Source organism: Amblyomma mixtum, chromosome 1, assembly GCF_055824585.1.
Source record: "Amblyomma mixtum isolate Tamu chromosome 1, ASM5582458v1, whole genome shotgun sequence".
NCBI classification, from domain to species: Eukaryota; Metazoa; Arthropoda; class Arachnida; order Ixodida; family Ixodidae; genus Amblyomma; species Amblyomma mixtum.
The window spans coordinates 164,800,594-164,818,508 of NC_143012.1; the positions used below are offsets into that span (position 1 = coordinate 164,800,594).

The window sequence follows — 17,915 nt, forward strand, 5'->3', positions numbered from 1 at the left end:
GTGAAAGAACCCCAGGTGGTCGAAATTTCCGGAGCCCTTCACTACGGCGTCCCTCATAGCCTGAGATTCTTTGGGACGTTAAACCCCAATAAATCAAATCAAAATCAAACGAGAACCAAATTTGGGCTTGTATGCAGCACTGGATAATGAAGTGTGGGTAACGTAAAAGAAAAGGTGAAGATAACCAGACACCGCATGCACTGAACTGTTAAGTGAGATGTAATGGCTCAAGCAAGTATAATATGTGAAAATTGCTCCTGTGCACTGGTTATACAAACCTCGAAAGACAAAATCACGAAAGAAACTGAGTAATGTGGCCCACTGGGCCATGCACAGAAATTAACTGTCATGTAGGAAATAGACCACTTGTGGACACAAACTTATTGCTGCTTCATAATTTCGCACCCTTCAACTCTCTCCCTTAGGTTATCTGATCCTCTTATTGGAATATCGCAGGTTCTTTGCCGGACATAGGGCAGCAACCGCAGCGGCGGCGGTGCTTCCCTACGCGAAAGCCTACGTTTGCGGTCAAGGTATTCTTGCGCTCTTTTAACCATGTGTTTTTAGACACCGACCAGTTTGGCCAATATACACGCGTCCGCACAAAAAAGGAATGCGAAAGACGACCCCCGAAGTGCGCGGAAAAAATTTGACGGCGTGCTTTAAGCTATATCTTAAAGATGATATCTATATCTTGGATGATATCTTCCTTCTATCTGCTTGCGAACCGCATAGCAAATGCCTTATCAACAATACGTGTTTCGCGGTTCCTAAGCGGATAAATGAAAGATATCATCCAAATCACGGCTGCAGCGTAAGTAAAGCCGTCGAAATCTCACCATGAACCTCGGGGGTCATCTCACGCATTCGTTTTTCGTGCGGACACGTGCACATTGGTGCGTAGACACAAGGTTAAAAGAGCACAAGGATACCATGACCGCGAACGTAGGCCTTCGCTTAGCGAAGCACCGCCACAACTGCTGTTGCTGCCGTATGTTCGGCAAAGCATCTGCGATATTCCGTTACGGGGATCAGATAACCTATGAGAGAGTTGAGCGGTACGAAATTAAGAAGCAGCAAGAAGTTTGTGTCCACAAGCAATGTACTTCCTTATACGAGAGCGATTTTCTGTGTCTGGACCGGCGGGCCACATAATGAAAACGTAGCAGCACGAAAAAACGGGGACAAAATAGACACACGTACGACAGGACATATACTGCTCACATAACTCAGTTTCATTTGAGATTTTGTTGGTCGTGGTTCTTATACCAGTGCGCAGGTGGTATTTTTCACATATTATGCTCGTTTCCTCCAAATTAATTTTAATTGATAGTTCAGCGCATGCGGGGTCTGGTTTTCTTCTTCTTGTCCTATTCAACTGCGGTTTTGACTGAGTTATGACAGTGGGATTTCTGGAATGCTCGCGCACGACTTTAAAGCTGTTTAAAGAAAGTGAGAGGAATTTCAATGCTATACACATGGGGCAATAACACATAAAATTGCGTCGTTTCTGAAGCATAACGTGGTCTAGTCTTTCAAGGAGTGTGGAAAAAATGGTTATTATGTGCTCGAAAGGTTCCTAATTAAGGTTTGAGTTTAGCACAGCCTTACCCTGTAATGCATTTGCTTCGTCTCTCATGTGTTCGATGACTCCCTGCCCTTTATGAAGATGCATAATACCTAGAGGTGCAAGTGGGAGCGCAGAAAATCACGCGAGACTTTCGTGGAAATTCACCAACGAGACAGTAGTGTCTTGAGAAAAAGGCAGGCAAGGTAAATTGGACTCAGTAAAAGCTTCTGCTTTGTTGGCTCCCCCTGATGATTAATCGTTGCTCATTTCAGTACTATATTTGTTCGAAAACAATTTACAGTGCTGAGTCTCCTTACTGCTTTGTTCCGGTTTCTCAGATCGCTCAAATTTAATTTTTTGATGTTGCCCACAAAAGCGGATGTGGAATATAATTTAGAAAGGGGGCTTACCGTCAACAGGATAAGGTTTGTTCCGTACAGGCAGTTGAGTTATTAAAGAAGTTAAGTGATTAAGTAGCACATTCTGCCGTAGCGACGCTCAGTATTTAAGACTGACCACGTGACACGCTCGAAAAGGTCGGCCGGCGAGGTTCTCTCCTTATATTGGAATGCGGCGAAGCAGACTGAGCGGCTGCTCTTAACATTCCGAGCACTTAGCATCTTAGTGCGTGCTGAGAATGATCCTCTCAGAGAACGCTTTCTCCTTTCCGTCTTAGACAGCCTCACATAATTGACTTTCTACGGTCAAGTAAACACGTTTGTAAAACTTGGTGCTGGGCCAGTTGGTTAGACATTCTTTTAAAAGAATGTCTAACCAATGTCTTATGTCAAAAAAGTAAACACGTGGCGAGCAAAACAGCTTGTGTGGCATCGATTTCTCTTCGGCACAGTGAGCGGATTGTCCTTGTCCTCGTGTGATTCGACCACATAAGCTCCCATAGCTTTGTTGAAAAAAATACGACTTCTAAAAGCTTTCGAACCAGACCCAGTGTTAGTGTTTATTGGAGCTTATTTTGCGAAAGTGTTGGTGTGCGCTTTAGCTCATTGAACTATGGGCGTCAGGTTTTAAAGGAATGACTTAAATAAATGACAGCGTCTTGTTCCCCAGTATCGCAAAACGAAAAATGAGAACGGTTGTACCTGGACAGTTGGATAGTGGAGGCATCTTGAAGAGAAAATGTGCTCAGTAGAGCCAATTTATCTTTTTTTTTTGCAGAATGTTATGCTCAACGGAGGCTAACGTAGTATATGTCAGGGTCAACGCCATTTCATGAAGACTTGTACTTATCTCGAAATAAAAAATTTTCCTCCACACGCTTATGATGCAGCGATGGAGCCAGAACTTTCCCCTTCCCATTTTGTCGTAAGGACGCCGCAGTTGCGGTGAGTACCTGAGACAGGGAAAGAGAGAGAGGCTACAAATGCTTGAGGAAGAGGCCAGGCGCGAAGCCTGTGCGCATTCGCTCGTCGGTCGGGGCTTTCGCTAGGAAAGGGAAACAAACATGTGCAAATGTACCTGCCGCTGCCGCGAGCAGCAATCGGCACTTCCCACGGGCGAGAAGCCTTCTCGCCACAGCGTCGCCGTCCCTGCCGCAGTGTGGCACTCTCACCCGTTTGCCGTGGAGTCGATAAATGCATGCGCATAAATACAGCGAACTCATCTCGATGCCTAGGGCAACGCGAATCATTGAGAGCAGAGCCACTAGACTGCCTCACCGTTTGATGAGCAGAGCTGCAGGTAGACAAGAACGTAGGGAGACAGGATTATAAGCCGGCGTCGAGAGAAAGTGCCAAGCAAGCAAGGCAGCAAGGATGTCTTCTAGCCCAATGAGCCACGGGGCCGGCAGCCCGCAGACCACTGGGATTCCACGCGATCCCCGCACCGCCGACTGGGTGCTGCCAGGAAACGGGCCGTTTCTCATCACCCTCTTCACGGCGTACGTCTACGTGGTCAAAGTAGGCGGTCCTCGATTCATGAAAGACCGCAAGCCGTATGACGGCATCAAGCCTCTCGTGATATTATACAACGCCTGCATGGTGGTGCTTAACGCCTGGTTTATGGTGGCCTTCCTGTCGAAGACTTACATGGGTGGCGGCTACAGCCTCATCTGTCAAGGCATCGACTACGAGGCTCGCGACGAAGTGACCATGAGTTTGCTGAACTTGTGCTGGTGGTACACGCTGGTGAGGATTGGCGACTTTCTAGACACCATATTTTTCGTGCTACGGAAGAAAGACTCGCACGTCACCTTCCTGCACGTCGCCCACCATATCCTGGTTGTCTTCAACGGCAACTACGGCGTTGGATACGGCCCCGACGGCCAGGCAGCACTCTTGATAATACTCAACTGTTTCGTGCATGTCGTCATGTACACATACTATATACTGTCCATGCTGGGACCAGCCGTCCAGAAGCACCTATGGTGGAAGCGCTACCTCACTCAGTTACAGATTGTGCAGTTTATTATCATATTCGTGCACATGCTGACACCGCTGTTTGTGAGCTGTGGTTATCCAAGGTCGCACGTCTACGTCATGGCTTGCGAAGCAGTCTTTTTCTTCGTCATGTTCGTCCGCTTCTACCTTCAGGCCTATAGGGACAGGAAGGGCCCCAGCAAGAAATGCAACGGCGACAGTAAACACGAAGGGAAAGTTCAGTGAGGGCGTTCGCTGCCCTACGCTGTGATGTGCCCAAAGACTCCATCGCTAGCATGACCATCAATGGTACGTGTACACCTGAGACGTTGTGACCGTTAACCCGCTGACTTGAAAAGCCGTCGCATCGACGGCTGCGTGAACTAGAGTGGTAGGAGCAAAACCGTGGAAACGACGCTGGGGACTTGTGTTTACACCGGTTTTGAGAGGACGCAATATATTAGATCATTGAAGAGATCCAGAACACTCTTGTAATGATTATTGGCATTGTTTTTAACGTTTCGGTGAATTTTTATTCCCATGTGCTTATATTTTAACTGGCTGTTTTATGGCGTACAAGCTTATAACCACCGCAGATATCAAACGTGGTCGTTGTATTGAAGAAATAATGAAGATTCTATTTCACACTTGTAGGGCCCGCTCGCGGGCCGCTCACTCAAATCCCGCGCCTACCCCCCCCCCCCCCTACCCCCCCCCCCCCCCCCCCCCCCCCCCCGTGGGTACCCTCGACCACCCTTCCTCTCCCGAGCGGGGCAGGGTGAACCGTGCTTCGTGGTGGAGGCTATTTAAAGAGAGCCTGACTGCTGAGGCGGCGTCTTGACTCCTGCCCCGGAGACCCACTGACCATCTGCCACGACGACACCTGACACCCCTGGCGCGACTCCATGTGAGAATAAATCACTTTATTCCCAAGACCTGGAACGAGTCGCTCTCTGTGCGTCCTCGCGCAGAGGAATCGCCCACACAGTGACGTAATTTAAAATACCATTTTTTGGTCGATGTTCTGCACTCTTCTTGCAAGGCTCCCGTGGGGGAGCCGAAACGTCATTTAAAAGTTCATTTCTTGGTCTATGCTCTCCTTCTTCTTCATGTACACACCCGACCAGACGGGTTTCCGTTAAACCCTCGACCTAGGTCACAAAAATCAACTTTAATATACAGCGCATCCCAAGTAACAATATAGCAAGCGTGAAACTCAAGGAAAGTGTTTTTAGGGCGTAAAGAAATATCTTTTTATGGCATAGTTCAGAACTTGCTTTCTAAAGGCCTAATTTTAAGGCGAGCATGAATTAATAAAGACCACGGTCCGCGTGCAAATGCTAAATTGCCGCGAAATGATCAGCGGCACTTGAAAACAAATTGGAGGTCAAATGGTAAAAGGAAGCAGGTGCACGCATCCAAATATGAGTGCGAAAGCAGTATTCCAATGGGTAAACACCAAGCAAGACCTTGGGATGTTTGTACGCTTGCGGTGTCTGTGGGTTTATGCCAAGTGAACGTAACAAATAAAAAGAAATCAAATAAATATCTCCGACTGGGATTCAAACCCACGGCCGCCCGAAAAGTTCAGCTTCATAGGCCGCTACGCTAGAGCAATAGCCTCTCGCTGGATTTTTTTTTTCATAGGCATGGTATTTATTACAGTGATGCACTGTTCTGTGTACGCGAACTATGCACAAGCCATGAAGAAAACTATCGCAAATCAACGCGATGCATAATACAACACATCTAAGCAACCAAACACGAGAAAAGACGCAACACAGGGCACGTCACTACTACATTATAATACGATAAACATAAGCAGCGATGCACTAGAAAAAGGGCAATGAAGAATACAGCACTAGGAGTGGTTGCCACTCCGGTTCAAACTCGATCTGGACATACAATTCCGATAGATAAACAATCATTCTGCTCAAGCGGTGTTTTGCAGGAACAACAGATTCACGACGCTGGTTTTCCATAGGCTGTGTAGTCCAATCAGGAATAACATATCTATGTACATGTTCATCAACAATGGGCAGTGCAGTGAATATCGCACAAATTGCGGTATCAAATTAAGTATCTTTCAATGTCCGTTGCAAGATATTGTAAAATAATTGTGCATGTTTGCAATGGATGAAAGAGTTCTCAATCATTTCTGGAACATCACAAAGGCGGCAGTTTGCCCTTACACACAACAATGCCCTTTCTTCTTGCGAGAAACAAAACATAATCTACAGCTGGTATGACGTCACAGCGGCAGTAGCGCCACAGCTGCGCGGCGCGGCGTAACTGCAGCCGGGCTATCTGAAGGAACGAGTTGGTCGCCCATATTCACTCCGGTAAAGGTCAAAGGTAACTGCGGCCGGGTCACACGAAGACTTGAAAGTGCGAGTAGTATTGCTTTCGCAATAAAACCTTCCCGCCAGCCGATTCAAACCCGGCCCGTCCTTACCAAAGGGGGCTGATTTCCATCGTTTCGAAGTAAATGGGGCTGGAGTGTAGCCTTCGGGATCCGCTCTATATAATTCGATGACGCACGCACTTTACTTACGAAGTCAGTCTGTGATGGCAACTCTTGTATTTTTTTTATTTTTGTCTTTGCTAGCTTTTAAAAGCTCCGTTTTTGGAGACAGCCGTCTCTGTGCTTAGAACATGGTGCCCTAACGTTACAGGCCACCTCCTGTTTGTCCCCAGTGCCTATTTAAGGCTTGCTTTAGTCTCAGCAATGTTTTTTTTTTGTGTTGTTTGCTTATGTATTTCATGAAACCTTTATGATTGTGACGTGGCTTTAGCCTTGATTTTTGGTGCTTTTCAGTTTTCTACACTCGTTTTCTTTTTGGCGTTTTGTGTTGGCATCTATAGGTTGTTGTGGCCCTCCCACTACGTGGGAGTGGACGCGACACGGGCGGTGTATTGCAGGAGACGGAAGCGTTTTGAGGAAAAAAAAGAGGAAATATAATACAGTTTTTTCTGACAGATTGGACAGATTGGACCCGCTAAATAGGAGACTGGATACGGCACAATGCCCTTATGTCCAAATTCGGATATAGTGACTGTTATGTTTCGAGTTTGCATTTCTGCACTGGAACACAAAGAGGAAGTCTCAGAACGGCATTCGCTGCCTTTCGAGAAGGGTATTTTTCACAGCAAAGCGCACACTCCTGTTGCGTCGTCCAAGTGGAAAAGCTCTATTCGAAAGAACAACTGCAGTAGACACAAGCAGACTAACTTTTGAAAAAGAATTTGCAATAGACACCTCCTCAAAGAGGAGAATCCGCGGCTGAACAGCAGGTAGTGATTTATTGCCTCAGGCTCGGCACAAAATGGGCACAATGGGGAGACCGACGAGATCTGTGAAGGCAGAAGTTTAGCAGTGTAGCCTGGCAACGCCAACGCATGAAAAAGACGCGAGCGCCAGTCATTGCTACTTCAAAGATGCAGTAGATGCTGGCACTTTGAAGATGATGCAAGTGCCAAGACACAAAACTCCTGACATATTGTGTAGCTGCTAAAACTCACTATAAATCTGTATTCAGAGGTTGGCAGGATAGTAGTAATTGGGCCCTTGCTAATGAATCTGCAACCGTACTTGAGTGTAAGCCCTAGCGACCGACGTACCCAAAGCAGCCGTACTCAATTTAGGTGGAGCGGAATCAGGATCGGGAGAGGCAGGATGACGTAGACTATGTGGATGTGTGTAATGGAGAACAAATAGATAGGATTAGTCATAACCCTCACTTGGAAAACGAAATTTTCAAATTTACGTTAGGCTAAGATTACTGGTAATACTTCAGCCACATAAATTGGAGTTAAGTCGGGAAGACGCTGGGAAAAAGACGAATCCAATGAAGGGGGAAAAATGCCCAGCCTTGGTTTTTCGTGACACTGCTAGACATCGGTAGCAATAAGAATGAGAGGGAAATGACCTTAGGTGGCATTGCAACAAACCATGAAGGAAAGGAAAGGGCATTTGCTTTGCGTTCCTTGGGAAAGTATCATTAAATACAACCTGGACAGGAGGAGAGTTGTTACACATTGGGAGGAGATCTGTCAGCTTAACGTTTAAGGAGTCAAGGGGAGACTGCACGAATAAAATCTATGGAGTACGCAGACGAGAGCGTACGGGACTAAAAAAGGCTGCAGGTCTACACAGAAATATTATACTGGAGATGTGAGGAGGTCAGTTGCACAATAAAAAAAAAATTTCAGCTGTTATGATCAAAATATAGCTGATAGAGTTGAGATTTACGCCTCAAGTTGCAGAACAGCGTAAGCTACATCATCTGTAAGGCCCAGACAGATGCGCGCGGAACGCCTCACGCTACTAAGCCACAAGTGGACGAATTTATAGGCAGGAGCTCAAGACAGTAAAACACAGATGAAATATAAAATTAGGCGGACGTGCATTTTGTTAATAAACACGAGTGTGTGTCTTCTCATACCTCACCTAGCGCTACAAAACCTACACAGGATGCCAACGGACCGAACTCCTTTTGCAGAAACTTTCTGGATGTGGGCCGACCAGGACAGTGTTGTATATCATTACTCCGACGTATTTCACTCTTTAAGCTTGTGGAATTATAAGATTTTGATAGACAACGCAAATATTTATAGGGTCAGTAACCGGGAAAACTAACAATGGGCATTTCTTCACATTGAGGGACAGATGAATGTGAATTCGTACCAACTCGCCCAATTTTCAACCCTTATGAATGTCTGTTAGCCAACTGTCGAGAGCAGTGAAGTAATTCTGCGAAGTCGGACAAAGCGAGCGTATGCCACTCGCGGAGGTACAAAATGCGATGACATCGGCGCAGACTTAAGTTTTCACATTATCTGTACGCCGTGATGACAGCTGTGACGTCAGAACTGGCCTCTGTTCCGTGAATAGCACATAGCATGAACTTTGCTACGTTGTAGTCGCGGCCATCTTGAGAGTCAGCTTCGTGGTTATGGACCGGTTCTGATGCCCTCAGGCGCCAAGAATTCTCCTGTGCCCTGCTGAGCCCCTTGAATTTCAGGGTGCAGCAAAAGTAGTAGGCGCCGCAGCAGTGAAGTTGTGCAAATGCACTACTTTACCAGCAATACTGAAAAAGGCGGAGGGTCTCTAAAGCCTCGATCTTTGACCGTTGACCTTCGACCTTTGTGATGAAGTGACTTGGATACGGTGTGGCTAGGGGAAAGTCATGTGGTACGAAAGTTTAAAAGAAGTCGTCTTCGAGGACAATGTGAGGTAAGTTTTAGGCAACAGTCAAGCTAATTCGAAGGATGAGTTAAGGCGATGTTTAGGCAACAGACAAGCTAATTCAGGCATTGTTACATTTCCGCCCACAGAAAGCAGGATCTACTGAAATTTCAGTTCATATGCTGAACCATCGCTACAAAATTGTTATAGTAGGCAGCCCCACTGTCAGCATGCGTATGTATGCTCACGTTGGTACTCGTAAATCACTCGCATATTAGTATCACTCATTTTTCATCAAGGCTGTGGCTAGAGTTACGTCCAGACGGAACTACAATTTGCGCTAGAGTTCCGTCCGGACGGAACTGCATGTAGCGATGGGGTTCCGTCCAGACGGAACTGCATCTGACACCATACAGTTCCGTCCAGTATTATCTGCCACAAGAGTTATGTCAAGACGGAATTGGTTTGGTTTGGTTTTATGGGGTTTAACGTCCCAAAGCGACTAAGGCTGATTAAAGCTGGCGTTGGGGATTGGGAAACCAGTTTGCTTGCAGAGTTTTGCATGTTCATTTAAAAAAGTGGCAATCCTATTCCGCCTAATGTGTGACAGGATATTCTGCTGCATCATTTTATTTTCCAAGCAGTCAGTGAGAAATGGCAATAGCACGAGTTTTGGCTTGGGTTTGTTGGTGCGTTTGCATAATGCTTGTTGACCGTTTGTGTACCTCTCAGTCTTTTTCGCGCTACGTCGTCTTGCAGCACAAAGAGCGACAGGTCTTCACATCACTTCGCGAAGAGTTTCTGCACTCTGCTTCTAACAGTGTCATTTTCCCGATCCTGTATGCATGCACGGAAGTTATGCCTTCGAGGATCCAACTAAACGCAGTACGAGGACAGACATTTTGGTGCCGTGTACATGCGTAGAGAGAACATGATGATACAGCTTTGTCAGCCGGTTATTCCAGAGGCAAAAAAATGCTTTATGTGGGTAGAAATCACCCATTTTGTATAGTGTGAACAGTACGGTCATTAGACGGTTTTAGTTTTACGTACGTAGAACCTTCATGTACGTAAACGTGAGCAGTCTACGTAGCGTACGCTCGTGTCGCTTCGTACAGTTTTAGCTACACGTACGGGACGCAAACTGTGTAGATCTGCCATAGAACCTAAAAAATGCGCTAGCATGTTGTGCCGCGCCATCTAGTACAGATAAAGAAAACTAATTTTATTTAGTCGAGCTGCTTGGAGCGGAGCCAGGCCAAGCTACAGTGCGGGCGGTAAGTACATTCCCCCTTTCTTCTGACAAACGTTGAGCGATTTCATTCCACCGAACTGTATGTTGCAAGCTGCCTTCAAAGGGATTGCATTCCTTTACATCCCGCAGCGTATTTAAATCATAGTCGCTTTTCGAGAAGCGAAGGCGCGCTGGTTTCCACGGAGGAAAAAAAAACTAAGGAGGGAGCATGACGTCACGCGGCCAGCGTTCGCAAGCCGAGTGTTTTGAAGTCGTTTTCTCCCTCAGTTTTTCGCTCTCCGAGCCGGTCCTTTATGTTTTGATTCCGGTATGTTTTAGTGCGCGCGTATGCGCGACCCGCGGCGCGGGCGTCTACAGCAAGGAAGTTGATCTACAGTTAGTCTGCCGCGCTAATCGGCGCATGCGCGCGCGCAGAGGGGGTATCACGTGGTGTGATCACGGGGGGACACACTCTCTTTCTTTTGCTATATCTTAAGTTGTTAAGACTAGGCTTCAAGGTTGTCGCCGGATGCTCCCTCCTCAGTTTTTTTTCCTCCATGCTGGTTTCCCACTCATATCGACGACGTGTGCGTATGGAGCCAAAACGTGCACCGTTTTGCTTTTCCCGCTGATTGCGCCGAAGGTCTCGCGATATCCCGCGAGGTTTTGAGCTTCGCGTGGTCTCGCGAGACCAGCGCCTACTCACTGGCGAGACCGTCGGCACACTCGTTGCTATGACGACCACGAACGCTTCTTCGTCAGGCTTAGGAGCTGCTGAAACGGATTTCTATCTAGAAAACAAAAGCTAGTTCTCACCTAAAACTTCATGCGAGAGCAAGAATGGACCAACTGAAGGCAAATGCAGCAGTTTACAGCACGACACCACGTCGAGGGATTAGCGATGAAGCTGTTATCGTTGTGAACCGGGCAGGCAGGGCGCCGCCATCTTGCGAACGCCTCGTACGCAAGCAACGTGAAGACCTGCGCATGCGCACTGGTGACACGTAAGCGCTCTACTTACGTGAAGCTTCTACGTACGTGAAACTAAAACTTTCTATTGTATGGACGGAACTCTATCTGCAGTAAATATTCCGTCTGGACGGAACTGCAGCAGCAGCAAATGTTCCGTCTGGACGGAACGCTAGACACTCCGTTTCATCAAAGTTGGCGCCCAAAAGGGGCTTTCACAAGACAGATTCAACGCATCACATGTTGACCTCGACATTGTTTCCTGTCACTGACAATATGCGCATAATTGAAATTTAATGCACTCCCTTATAACAAATCTACTCCACCTTAGGAGATTCCCTTAAATATTTGACCAACACTGTTTTCACTTCGAGTTATTGATTAATTCGCTCTCGCCCTACCATAAGCTTGCAGTCCCGGTTAGCTCAATTGGTAGAGCTACTGCTCAAGTGAAGCGGTGGTCCCGGGTGCAAACCCCGGACCGAGACCAATTTTTCTTCAACTTCGAAGTTTCTGAGAAAGCTGTATAGCTTTCCTTTGTAGCCCTATGGTTGCAATTGGGTGGATGTCAATGAGCAATGACTTCCTTACTACAAATCTATTCCACCTTGCAATTTCCCTAAACATTTGAAAAACCTTTCAAATGCGATGCGCGAATACTGAATGTAAAGACAAGTATTGTTTGCGTCAGCCATCGAACCCGAATTGCTAGCTAGATTGCAATGCTAGCTTGTAATGAGCGTGGTGGATGATATAAGGCGCAAACGCACGTCACAAGCCGTCAAAGAGCCGTAGTAGAACTATAAGATCAACGTTATTGACAGCAGTAAATGTTGTTTTTTTCACTCGTACCTAGTCGTAATTGTGCTTCGATTTCGACTCGCTCGTTCGCTACTCTCGGTGTTTCAGCGTCAAAACCACCTCTCTTAAGTGCTCAAAAAGTCCACGTGCGGGCGGCGTTTTCTTCGGAACAATGCTCAAAGGTCTGTTTCTAGAGCTGAAGTCGCAAGAGGCCAGTGGAACTTAATTTTATTCTGTATATTTTCAAATTCGAATGCAACAATGACCGCAGCGAGGAAGAATGCGACTGAGCCATTATACCGCGAATGGAAGAGACCGTGCGGAAATGAATAGAAAGTTGCAGCAGGCTTGTCACGTGGGAAGCCAGTTTTGTCATTACGTCTGTAATAAAACCTACACCACGGCGGCCTGACGCTGCACATACAGGGCCTAAACCTTAGCTTGGTAATATGCAAGGGACTTAAAAGGATAAAAGGCGATTATTGAAACTAGTGCAGCATTGAGACGCTGAATGTGCTCGACCTTGGCAACATGTGTTGTTAAGATAGGTGTCCCACACAAACTTATTTTAAAAATATGGCTGATAGAGTCACTTAAGCATCAATGAAGCATATTAAAATAAAAGAGCCATCTTGTTGTAAAAAAGAATAGCAAAACAGTAGCATGGTCACGAAGAGCGGATAGAAAACACGTTAGTATTTCAAGTAAAAGAGAAATACACTAAGCATCCAAAAAGCGCATAAAAAGCGTACATATATACTCTCAATGCCAAGGCACTTATCGGCATCACCAACCACAAGGACGGCAACTTGTTCTGGCAGAAATGGAGATTCCAACTTCGAAATAAACGCTGAAGAAGATTGGGTTTGGATAATATCGCTTGGTAAACCACTCCACAACTGTATGACCAAATGAATTTACGTGTATGCTAGACCTAGGCGAGAAACTGAATTGTTCGCTTCTATATCAATATCTAAAGCTGCGACTTTAGGTTTTCTGCGCAAAAAAAATAATAATGGAGCGCAGCAAATGCTTCAGCGCAAACGTCAATAATGTACACAGCCAGTCACTAAGAACTATGGCGCCCAGATACGTTACTGACGTTACGAAATCATAAACCGAAATCAGTTAATATAACAGTTTGTCTTCCTTTTTAGCGGTTGGCTTCCAACATGTTTAGCTCAAAGCAGTTTGCAAATCCGCCCAATTCGCACCAGTTCCCAAGCTTATAAAGGCTCTAGATGATATGTGCAGGCTATTGGCACATTTAATGACATTGGAGATTTCACCATCGTCGTGAAACACAGTCCCCACTATTCACAGAGATTTCTTACCCAACAGTTCTGGACAGAAGCATTTTTGTACGGGAAAGAATTTATGACCCGAATTCTTTCGTATATTGTAAGATTTCACTACAAAAATAATATATCCGCCGATCTCCCATCGACAGGCTTCCATTTTTTTGCTATTAACATTCTCGCAATCGTCAAAAGTGTTCCCCATTTTTTTTTTCTATTGCAGTCTTAACTGCACGGTGCGAGCGATGGAAAACTTCAAAAGAATGATTTTGCTACCCATCGGAAGCCTGGATCATTAGCTTCAATATTTTCATTACAGTACCTTACAATTTTTCAGTATTCAAAATTTTTGTCCATGAATGTTGGACATGTCTTAATATAGATAAAAGAATGGTCCGAGCAATAACACTCGTGAAACACCGGGCGCAGCCTCCAGTTCAGCGGTTGTAACACCTAAGCACTCTGCAAAGTGTGTGAAGTTAGCCAGATATGCCTGCATCCAGAAGACCGAATTTTATATCGCACTTGCTTCTTGCAGAGTCTATATAAGTAGCGTGTGCACTTGGAGAACCAATTCCTTCGACAAATTTAGCAAAACTGAATCACGTTCTTAGTGCTTATCTCCCGTTCATGTGGGACACGACCCTACTATGCCAGCTTTTGAACCAGTTGCTAAATTTTTGTGAAACCTGGAGTATGCAATCGTCCCTCGTGTTAGTGGAAAGTTTTAGAACTGTATGTTGTTTCTGCTGTATGTTAAATGTTAAACACCTTCAAAAAGGAAAGTAATGTTTTTAATAAATGGTAAAGCTATAGTTCCTTTCTGTTGAGTAGTGTTAAAAATGTCCACAGCAGGTGGCGCTGGACTCGCGTTCAAACTTTCTACTGTTTTTTGGCGTTATCATGGGCGATGCTTTCCTTTATCTCACTGCTTAAAAAAAATTATATTGGAGAATGATATCCATAAGAAAATGACGATCCTAACATTCTCGCTCAGAAAATTCGCACCAGTGGAGGTCCACGGAAGCCATTTGTGTACCATCACATGACAACGATAGTTTTCCTCAGACCATAGTTTCCTTGAAAAACAAGAGAAGCGAAAACAACACTTAAGTTTAAAAGTCCGTAGACTATTTGCAGGGCGCAACAGTATGAAATAAATCCAATAGGCCCATGCCATACCTTCCATAGTCAGCACTGCTCTGTTCAGCAGCACTAGCACCTGGCTTTCACTTCTTTCTGGCTGCTTTGGACTACTCATTTTTGCTGTCGTGGTCGGGACTGACATGGTTTCCAGAATTCTCAATAAGCCTGGTTGCGTGTGAGCCTCAAGCCATGTACAACTTTTCTAGAACTTTATTTATGGCCTTTGAGCCAAGGTCATTTCACGAACTCCAATGGGTGCCGCTCTTTAAAGCCTTACCGCAATACACGAAACCGCACCGCGCGTAAGCGGCCGTCTTTTTCATGTTTCCGTGTTGCTCCTATAACAGAAGCTATTATGAGGCTATCAGATTGATGGCACGATATCCGCTCGGCGTTTGTTTTTCCTCGTCGGCTCCGTGCGGCAAACTTCCGCATGGCCTATTTTTTTTCTTAAGAGTTGCCTTTCCGTTCGAAGGCATTAAAGCCGACCGACACCGTGGAAGGTGCTGGGAGGTCCGATCTAGAGAGGCGCCGCCCGACGTTGCGGTTTGGTTTGGTTTATTGGTTTATGGGGTTTAACGTCCCAAAGCTGCTAGGGCGATGAAGGACGCCGTAGAATTTCGCCTGCATAGAAATTCGACGGCAGCGACCGGGATCGAACTCGCGTCTTTCGGGTCAGCCGCCTAGCGCCATAACCACACTGAGCCACCGAGGTGGCCAGCCGGCAACAAGGAATGTTTACAAACAGTGATAGCGAGAGGCCTTCGCCAGTGTTTGGATGTTTCCCAAGCTCCTACTAGGTCTCTGCTTGTTGCTGAGGCACGATAACCTCCATTTTTTGTGTTGCGGACAACTGAGACTTGCCGACACATCTCGCGTTTGATGTTTCAACACGAGAGGCACCCATCAGTTTCCGGCCTATAGGAACATTACGAAAGCCAAATTACAAAGTGCTTCAAAAACACCATCAGCTTACTTCAAGTTATGAATTTTGGGAAGGAGTGTGCCTCATGGCTTCTATTAACAACTGAGATAGAGTTGTGTGTGAAAGGAATAAACAGAAAACTTGAGGCGATAGTACTGCTAGTGAACAGTTTGGTTTATTGGGGTTTAACGTCCCGAAGCAACTCAGGCTATGAGGGACTCCGTAGCGAAGGGCTCCGGAAATTTGGAACACCTGGGGTTCTTTAACGTGCACTGACATCGCACAGTACACGGGAATCTAAAATTTCGCCTTCATCGAAATTCGGCCGCCGCGGCCGGGATCGAACCCGCGTCTATCGGGTCAGCAGCCGAGCGCCCCTGAGCCACCGGGGTGGGGCTGCTAGTCAACAGTCGGCCTTGAACAAATTTACATGCAGTATCCCAGTCACATTCATGCATATGCTGACGACTCATGTCTTCAGTACTCATCGACATCTGCACTTGTAACTCCTGAGTAAATGACCGGCGAGCATTCAAATTGACTCACGCAGCAGCATCATTGACTGCTGAGATGCATGCTGTTTATCTGGCTGTACATTTTGCAATAAAAGTACAGGATACATGTATGTCGGCAGTCTTCAGCGACTAACAGCGACCCGAAAGCGCAAACCCCATACTGGGGAAGACTGGGCTGTTGAACGTAACATTTTAAGGATTCTACAAGGCAGCAAAGGAGTAGTTTACTGCAGGCTTTCAATGGATAGCGTGATATTGCCTTATTTTCTGGAGCACCACGGAAGGCTGACAGGCAAGGTCATGCCACCAATACTCCTATAGATCTAGCATCTTATTTTCTGGATGTGAAATACGCAGTCTGCTAAGAAATATGCGAGTTTGTATGAGCAAAAAATGTGGTGTCAGCCAAGTTATACGCACTCACACCTTTACCACGTCGATTCACTCTCGTGGTTTACGATTGCACTCTATCCCAACAGAAGTCTGGAAACTCTCACGCTACACGAAACATTTTCTTCGTGTAGCGAATGGGCGTGCAGACAACACGCTATGTGCGTGCGGCCACGAGGACGAGAGTGTAACTGATCTGTTATGGGATTGCACACAACATGACAAGTTTAAAACACGATTGAAAACGAACTTGAACACACTTAGCGAAATGTCTTTCAATTTTCAAAGGTTTTGCGTCTACGGCCTACGCGAGCGCTGTAAAAAAAAGGGCAATCGTGCCGCTCAAATTTTTTCTCGAGGGCACCGGCATCCTTGGGGTACTACTAGATGTTAGATAACCTACCAGACTGGACTTGAGGTGTCCAGAGTTTGCTTAATTTTTACGTGTTCATAATTGCCTAAAGCCTAAGGAAGAATTTTATGGAGTACCATAATAGGCCTCTGTCTGAAATGTGAGCTTATGCCCTTGATTATTGTTAGTCTGTTGTATTCTTGGATTACTTATCATTCACTGCGATTATGTCTGTATAGGTTATTTCTTATTTTATGCTAGCACACCCGGTGTGTGACTTGTATTCTCTGTGTTGTCTATTGTAGTTGTGTGTCATTATGCATGATGACGCTAATTCCAGTATAGTTTGTTCCTTTACGCCAGAAGGAGCAGCCGGCGTCACTATCAGGAAGAAACATCTTTAATGTCCTTGTCAACCAATGTAAGCGCAGGGTGCCAATGGTAGATTTGTCGCCTGGCGCGAAAGCTCGGACTGAAACTCTGGAAACTAACGAATGCGAAAGGTATCCAGTGTGCCGTATTCTCATATCACGTTGGCATTGTCCATCTGTTGTATTGCAAGAGGAGACCTGAATCCCGCAATCCCGCATATTTCAGGTGTTTGAGTACTGCACTGTGTATCGCAATGCACCCTACCGCTCCAAACAGAATGGGTATCTGTATATGGGCTTTCAGTTACTTGCACTGCAGAGCTAGAACAAGGGCTTTCTCCTGCTAGTTATGTAGTACAAAACGGCGACCGTACGAATCGCCATATAAGAGGTGCACACAGCCTGGCACGGGGACCATGCGAATTCGCCAGAAGGTCGGCGCTTATGCTCGGCGAGGGCAACTTATTACAGTCATAGCCAAATCGTCTCAGGATCTCGTCGCTGCACCGGTCGACCTTTCGCACCGCAGCCACAGGAGTAGTTTCCCCTTCTCTCGCACCGTCGTCACTGCCTCGCCTCCTCTCCCGGCTGCTGCCGAGTCAATAAATGTATGCGCACCGGGGCTCTGGGGATCACCTCGTTGCATCGCGGCGGCGCAAAGCGGTGCTAACCGAACCACCGGGCTGCCCTTCGTTGCTTTGAGCATTCCTAGTGGAGGGAACTACGAAATCGTGCGGGACAGCGCAGAAGTCAAGCCTAGACAGTAGCAACCATGTCGAGC

The 17,915-nt window shown here is 46.3% G+C and overlaps 1 pseudogene; it reads left to right on the top strand.

The window, feature by feature from the left end:
• Positions 1–3,342: 3,342 nt before the first annotated feature.
• Positions 3,343–4,191, top strand: LOC149369663 (very long chain fatty acid elongase AAEL008004 pseudogene; annotated as a pseudogene).
• Positions 4,192–17,915: the final 13,724 nt, after the last annotated feature.